Source organism: Xenopus tropicalis, chromosome 4 (assembly GCF_000004195.4).
Source record: "Xenopus tropicalis strain Nigerian chromosome 4, UCB_Xtro_10.0, whole genome shotgun sequence".
In the NCBI taxonomy this organism is placed as follows: Eukaryota; Metazoa; Chordata; class Amphibia; order Anura; family Pipidae; genus Xenopus; species Xenopus tropicalis.
In genome coordinates this window covers 90,956,193-90,963,036 of record NC_030680.2, presented here as the reverse complement: position 1 = coordinate 90,963,036, position 6,844 = coordinate 90,956,193, and positions in this window count along the sequence as shown.

The window sequence follows — 6,844 nt, the reverse complement described above, 5'->3', positions numbered from 1 at the left end:
GTCCTTTCTGCCTTGCCTTTTTCTTCTCAAATAAACATAGTGCACAATAAAAACATCTGCCATGATTAACAACCATTCACGGTTACAGGTTAAGAGAATGAATGATTACTAGAGATTTGTACTAAGTTAGCAGTCAAAAGTTAGGTCAGCATAGATATTACACCTTTATAGCAAAAAAGGAATATAGGTGCAATGGCACTAAAAATTCACGAATAGGAAGAATATTACAACGTGAAATGCAAATTTTTTTTCTTATTTGTGCACATTTTTTTTTTCGTTTTCAAATTTTAATACATTCCCCCAATAGAACTGGGTGACAGCAATCTTTGACTTTCTATTAATCAAGATGAAATTATTGAGGCAAACTTTTTTTTATGTTTATTAATGATACTGCAGATGCTTTGCAGTAATATTTCTTGTTCCCTACCTCCCCTATCTGCACCATTAATTAGTTAACAAACCTGACCAAGCATTCTCTGGATATTGGTGTTAACAGCATTGTCTTAAGCTGGGTATATATGCATTCATTTTGCCAAACAAACAGATCTGATGGGCCAAAGAATCAAATCTAATGGACTGCATGCAGGCCGTCAAGGAGACGACTGCTTCAACAAGTTGATATACTCCTCCTTCAAAGTGGGATTTTTAAACCTGGCTGATCGATATCTGGCTGATTTTCAATCAGATATTGGTAGGACAGGCCTGTCGAAGGGCCCCATACATGGGTAGATTTATATACAAATGTGAAATTAGTTTAATAAAAACAGCAATAAATCAACTAAAGCCTATTGCAGGTGGAAACTTATCCACAAGGTGGCACTATAACACAGCTTTAGTTCAGGAACTTTAATATAAGGCAGAATAGCAACGTCTGACGTTGTCAGAACTGCAGATAAGGCTATTGATTTTTGAAAACCATAGTTTGAAGATCTAGGTCAGAAAACAAGCGGGCACCCCAAATATCACCCTAACTTACTTTCAGTTTGGGCTTCTGGGAGTATCTAGAGAATGCATAAGGACATTCTCCCAATAAATGTTTTCATATCTTCAGGCTGGGCTCCCTCAACCACTGATCTGGGTCCCAGCTTTATTATTTGGAAAACACGGCTTAGAAGGGAACTTGGCATCCAGATGTGAGGCTGCAAGGGCCTGATTTCTACTGTTCACATAGCAATTTTGGTAGAAAACAATGTGTTTGGAGTTGAAACACATTTTGCATGAAACATCAGATTGTTGCATACATGGTTAATAAACAGTAGCTCAACAATTTATCTCAGGATTATTCCAGGTGGGCCCCACCCTGTGCATGGCCCACACTTCTGTATGAGTTCCTCAGGCCCCACAAAGTTGCAAGGCATGCAACATGTATAGTTATGCCAGTAATTTAATTGACATATAAATGTTTGTACATATACAAATATGCCAGCTGTATGGTGTACAGGCCCTGGCATATCAAGTACAAACAGCCCCCCGCCAGCCCAATAAATAGTGACAGTCTATGGCATCTTACAGCAGCCCCTCTAGAATTTAATGGAACCCACAGCTTGTCCAGGCCTGGTGGTACAGAAAAATAACCAGCAAAACAACCCAATGATAATCTCAGCATGTGGACTCCCTTGCTATCATTAATAGCTGTCAGTAGAAAAGGGAGGTGTGACAGGGCCAGAAACAAGTATAAAGGTTGTGGTCAAGGTGGCAATGTCACTGTGGTTTTCTCACCTCAAATAATTATTTAAGTTTCAAGAGGAGAATTAGGCGGCGGAGTGCTTGGTGGTGGCACAACCCCAGAGAAGACATCTATTGTATATTCACACAAACTCTGGGATATATCTTACAATAAACTAATGATAGCAGGAAAGGAAAACAGAAACATGGTTACAATGTGCAATATTGAAAAAGAATTAGTGAGCATCTATCAGTGCCTTTATATATTCCATAGTATCTGTTAGATTCATAGCTTAGCACACTTGCAAGCAAACATTTCCTGCTACTTAATCTTTATTTTAAAAACAAATTGAGTTGTTAAATTTTTTTTAAAGATGCTGCTTACACAGTGGTCCATAAGAGCAGTACAGTGTAGTAGCTGATTAAGGAAGGATTTAATTTAAATAAGTACACATTTCATGTCAGGCAAAAGCTAAAATGAAAAGCTGTTAGTACAGATAATCTATTTTAGAATTATACTTGCTAAATGTTCAGTTGTCTGATCCAAACTCTAGCGTTAAGACTATTAGAGAGCCCACTGTACAAGAAGCACCTATACTGCTCTAGAGTTGCAGCTGCTTTGTTTAACAATATCTGCTTGGCATTTTTGCTTGAACTGAAGTCAATGGGAACAAGGAGGTCTTGTTTTATTTAGGAGAGGGGGAGCACTTTGTGACCCATTCTTGGGCTTCCCTGAATGTGCACCATTGAGAAGGCTCTGGGTAAAACAGGAGCTGTTTCTTTTTTTGATGCCAGATGCTTTCACACCTGCACTCTTGTTGCTCTTGCCCACTTGCCTACATCTATTAAATGAGCATATTATCTCAACAGCTACCCAGAGTAATGAGCAGTTCAGCAGTGTGAGAACTTCATTTCACTCTTTTTTTCATGTTTCAGAATGTGGCTACAACCTTAGTCAGTGTATTACAGATTCTGCTAAAGTGGTTATATCAGCCACAAACACATAGCAATCAATCTGACATTAGCTAAGTGTTAATTCGTTGCTATGAATTAGACCAACTTTGTATGATAGAAGACCTCTAGCTCATTAAGTATCTAGAATATAACAGTAAATAATGTATATTTTTAGCCAACTGATTCACATATATCTTCTAATGTAATTTTTTTTTAGAAGACCAGGCCTGGACTGGCAGGTCCTGCTGTAAGATGCCATGGAGAGTCACTATTTAGTGGACTGGTGAGGGGCTGTTTGGGTCTCTGTGTAAATGCCAGGGCCTATTTAAAATCCGTCTGGACCTGCCACTTATCTTTATACAAGATGTGAGTTTTACAATAATTGCATGTGTGTGAGTAGAGCTTCTTTTTAGAGCCTTAATACATGAATTCCTGACAATGTTGTATGTTTCAGTTGTCTTGGCTCACTGGGGCTTTGCTTAAAGGAATACTGTCATGGCAAAACATGTTTTCTTCAAAACGCAACAGTTAATAGAGCTCCTCCAGCAGAATCCTGCATTGAAATCTGTTTTTAAAAGTGAAAACAGTTTTTGTTTTTTTTAAATTCACATGGGGCTAGCCATGGGAGCAACATCCAAGGGGCTGGTGAGCAACATGTTGCTCCTGAGCCACCGGTTGTTGATCACTGTATTAGAATATCACTCAATAGTAAGAAATCCAAGTCCGGCTTGGGACTCCTCCAGTTACATGGGAGTAGAAGAAACAATAGGTTACCTGAAAGCAGTTCTAATGTGTAGCACTGGCTCCTTCTAAGAGCTCAGACTCAGGCACAATGCACTGAGATGGCTGCCTACACACTAATATTACAGCTAAAACATACATTTGTTGGTTCAAGAATAAAATTTTAAATGGTAGAATGAATTATTTGCTACATGAAAAGTGTAATTTAGAAATAAAAAGTACACCATAAAAATCATGACTCTATCACTTGTTTTTAACTTGATAGGTGTTAAACCTATCAAATCTTAGCAATTCTGCTGTCTACTCCTGCTTTTCCTTTGTTGGTCCTGCCTGTTGCTAAAGTGGTGCAGATGCTCTTCCTCCTTCACACCTTAAAACATTTCATGATGAATAAAAAAAACACTAATCTACTCTAACTTGAAAGTTGTGCTAGTCATTTTTGGCTTGCATGGAATATTTCATACGACTGCCCTTACATTCTTTCTGTACAAAATAATAGATGCAACTCTGCTTTATGTCTGAGTATCTTTATAGCATCACAATACAATCAGAGATCCCTTATTTCTCCTTCAAAATGCAATTATATCGTTAGATTTTCACTTGTCTGGTAAACTGGTGACTAATTGGTGCACTGCAAATTGTTGCACAATTAGTCACAGCGACTTGTACATTAACTTATGGCAGCTAATCGCCCCATGTGTCTTTTCCCTAAAGAGTATAGACCAGGAGAGATAAGAATTGAAGTAAAGCAATTACAAAAACAATACTTGTTATGTTGGCTGTATAGTAATAGATCTGTATTTGTGAAATGTCAGCTAAGGCTCATAGCAAATTTGGCATATTTAAATGGAGAACACACTGTGTGTCCCTTTAGCCTAAATAGCAACATAACAATGACCATGTACATGGGAAATATTGCTTAAATGCAAGTGGCAACACGTGAGCCAAGTGTGACACATAGCTTCCAGACCTGAGAAACTCTCAAGTAGTTTTGGCCCCACATTATTTTAGACCTGGTATATGGGTGAACCTCAGCATTTTTGGTCACTGCAAAATAATGTTTTGTCCAGGAAAATATTGAGGGAGTGGAAATCCTTTGTAGAATGGATTTTTTAGGTGTGACAATAGATTTTTTCCCCAACATGTTTGTTCAGAATTCAGTTAATATCAGATGGTTTTGTGCCTACAGACTAATATACAACTTGGAGGAAATGTGTGCTCAGCTTAGCTGTTTTAGTTACTTACAGAGCTCTTTTTAAATTAAGATGTAATTTTAGGTTGATGGTATTCTATAACAGTAATGTTAGAATTTAATATATAAACTTTTTGCCCATAGCATCCTGGTCAGTACGGAACTCTACCCAAAAGAACCTATGTAACAAAGGCTAAAATAATGGATACGGCATCTTTATAAATTACTTCATAACATGTTGGTGCTATATAAATAATAACAATATGACTTTTGTGTCAAAATGTGCATATTTGGTTGCTTAAGTGTATAATTTACTAGTTGCCTTAGGCCAATGCCACACAAGGCAGATTCTCAACCTGTGTTTATTTGGCCGAGGATCTGCCCCTACACTTTAAAAATCCTATTATTGTCTTGCAATTCTTTAGTAAGTATAAAGAGAACATTCCAAATAAAACAAGAATATTTCCAGTGTCATAACTTGGACCTACAGCAGGTATTTTTGGCCCCCATACTTTGCAGAATTAGTCTTTCATTTGTTTCACACTCAAATACAGAAATGCAATACAAGTATAGGCCTGTTATCCAGAATATTTGGGACCTGGGGATAAGGGCTCTTTTCATAATTCTTTAGTCATCCAAAGAATAATTTAAACATTAAAAAAAATAGGATTTGTTTTGCCTCCAATAAAGATTATTTATATCTTAGTTAGGATCAAGTACAGTTTTTTTATTACAGAGAAAAAGAAAATAATTTTTGCAAAATATGAAGTATTTGATTAAAATGGACCCTATGGGAGATGGTTTTCCTGTAATTCAGAGCTTTCTAGATAATACATTTCCAGATGAAAGGTTCTATAACTAGAACTGAAGTTTATAACTTTTTAAAGCATTACTTCTCTAGAAGTCTTAGAGCAGTGTCGTAATTGTGTCCTATGCTGTTTAAAGTGGATCCCCATAATCCCTTTTAATACAATTAAAATGTACTTTTGCAAACAACTGTAGTAAATAAAAGGAAATAGATAATTTATTTCATACAGAATCTTGGGTCCTTAGATAAGAAATCCTGGGTAAGATGTTGATAAGGAACTAAATATTCGTCAGAAGATGAATGATTTGGCCCATTTTTGTGGTGGAAAAACATGTCCTCAATGACATAACAAACAATAGACACAGAAAGGGAAGCTAAGGGGTGGATTATGGAGCAGCAAAATACTGGAAGCCATTCATATCATGTAGCCTCACAGCCGTATTGTAACACAAAACACACGCTCATTCAGAAGGATTCAATACAAAGCTTAGTGAGGAATTACAAATGACTTCCACCTGCAGCAGTGTCAGTACAACTTTCTAAAATATTCACTGGTGTCCATTCCAGGATGAATGGGGTTACAGGATTCAGAGTTGCCTGAGCCGTTCAGGAAAAGGGAAGCAGCTACACCCACTTTAAATGAGCCCCGGTGTTTGTGAGCAAAAGGGTCCAACCCAGAGCAACTATTTCCCTCTCTGGCTTGACTCCAGAACTGAAAACAATGACTTTGTTTCTAGAATTAAATATGGTTTCTGCTTAAAGGAACAGTAACACTAAAAATTAAAGTGTATAAAAGTAACTAAAATATAATGTGCTGCTGCCCTGCACTGGTAAAAGTTGTGTGTTTACTTCAGAAAGTCTACAATAATTTATATAAATAAGCTGCTACGTAGCCATGGAGGCAGCCATTCAAAGGAGAAAAGGCACAGGCACATAGCAGATAACAGATAAAACACTATTGTATTCTACAGAACTTATCTGTTATCTGCTATGTAACCTGTGCCTTTTCTCCTTTTTTCCAGCTTGAATGGCTGCCCCCATGGCTACACAGCAGCTTATTATATAATTAATAGTAGTGTTACTGTAGCAAACACACCAGTTTTACCAGTGCAGGGCAACAGTGCATTATATATTTATTACTTTAAAGCTCTTTCATTTTTTAGTGTTACTGTTCCTTTAAAGTCACTGCTGGGTCCAGCACAACAATTTTGCTACTATTGAGAGCAAATAGATTATTTGTGGGTAACAAAGCATACAAATATAGATTAAATGCATTTGTGGACACTAATCTACCCAACTGATTCAAGTGAGTATCATTATAACATTGGCAGCTTCATCTAGCAAATATAGGGCAATATGTGCTATGTGCAATCTTTGCACTCCTACAAAAGAACATAAATGCTCCAACTCAGGCAGTTGGCTGCAAGTCCTGTGACATTCCCTAGCTTAGGCATCATTCAGTAAGTCAGGCTAGGGACTGCCAG